At 38.8% G+C, this 1,570-nt stretch overlaps 1 pseudogene; it reads right to left on the bottom strand.

Annotated features, from left to right (window-relative positions):
• Positions 1 to 537: 537 nt before the first annotated feature.
• LOC102841365 lies at positions 538 to 1,370 on the bottom strand (annotated as a pseudogene).
• Positions 1,371 to 1,570: the final 200 nt, after the last annotated feature.

The following is a 1,570-nucleotide window of genomic DNA, read 5'->3' as shown; positions in this document are numbered from 1 at the left end:
GATGTTTGTGCTTTCATTCTGATTTATTCTTTTGAATCACAAAGTTATCCAAGTTTGAATCTATGTGTTCTTCATATTTAATTACTCTTGATTATAAGCGTAATGACCAGCTTCCTATGGGATACTTCTTTTTCAAAACTTACATCAGAAATCTTGATATTGGCATCTTTAAATAATTTTATGATTGACATACTGTCTTTAAACACAGCAAGGACTACTAGGGTTTGGTTTGAACTTTCTATTGAAGTAAATTTAAAAATCTACCTCTTTCACCTTTAACTCACTCATGTTTTATTGTTCTTATTTTGTTTTCTCTGAAGATAAGGGTCTTCTCTTGAAAATCAGGAGTTTTGGTGGCTTCGTGGGTTACACATTGAGCTGCTAACTACAAGGTCAGATGTTTGAATCCACAAACTGCTTCACAGGAGAAAGATGAGGTTTTCTGCTCCCACAAAGATTTTTTTTTTTTTTTTCAATTTGAGAGGATTAATTGTTTTATTAGCTGACCAGATTACAAAAAGAACCACGGCAGACATCTTAGTTAATCCTGTTGATCTGGTCTTCCCCGTTGCGAAGCATCTTCACCTTCTACAAAATGGGTGGTCTTTTTCTTCACTGCACTGCATGGAGAAGATAACTTGAAGGGCCACGGGTTGTTATTTGCTTCTTTGAAATGTTTCCCAACCCTGTAGATCACATGATCAGATCCTCTATGCAGACCATGCACTATCTACCAAGAGATTGTGTAATCATTGTCAGGGCAATTTGCATTTTATTGATTTTGCTGTAACCAGTTTGTAGATCAGTTCATTCCCTGACTTCAGGTTTGGGTACCACTTCAGGATAATGCACCGGATGTCAAGTTCATTTCAAACCCATTAGCCACTCCTCAGAAACCCTGTACAGGGTCGCTATGAGTCAGAACTGAGTGGATAGCGCTTAGCAACAATAACATGCAATATATGGTTCCGCAATCCTCCACATGTTAATGGAAGTCTTGTTGAGCTTAACAAAGGTACCACTGAAGATCTGGCAAAGATGAAAAAGCTGTGACACCTTTCAAACCTTTGGGCTCACACCATTGATATCTCTGATCCTCACAAGTGCCAGCTTGGATTCTCCAGGGACAGAGACATTGCCTGCTGTTCATGTCATCCTACCCATTCGAATTTCACTTCTGTACATCTGCCTAGATTCCTTGTGATAATGAAATGGCTTTATATATACACTATTGCCTGCTTTTTGAAGCATCTTTTGGGCAAACTTCTTTCTCTGGAGCTTGATCTTTTGTGTTGCAAAATTCCCTTGATTTTTCTTAAGGGTCTCTAGTACAGAGGAACCTTTTTCTACTTCTCTTTGACACCCTCCATGTTTCCAGCCACTTAAAAAAAAAAAGCTCCTAAAAAGCTTTACAACCTGGGAAACCCTATACAGGATTGCTGTGAGTCGGAACCGACTCGACAGCACACAACCAAACTTGAAAGTCAGTTGGAAGCTTTTAGGCAGATCTATACCTACAAGAATGTTCTTTATGAACTAGACACATCGGCCTCTAATATCGGTGGAATTC

This window comes from Chrysochloris asiatica, unplaced genomic scaffold (genome assembly GCF_000296735.1).
Source record: "Chrysochloris asiatica unplaced genomic scaffold, ChrAsi1.0 scaffold00104, whole genome shotgun sequence".
Taxonomy (NCBI): Eukaryota; Metazoa; Chordata; class Mammalia; order Afrosoricida; family Chrysochloridae; genus Chrysochloris; species Chrysochloris asiatica.
This window is presented reverse-complemented; position numbering and strand designations above follow the sequence as displayed.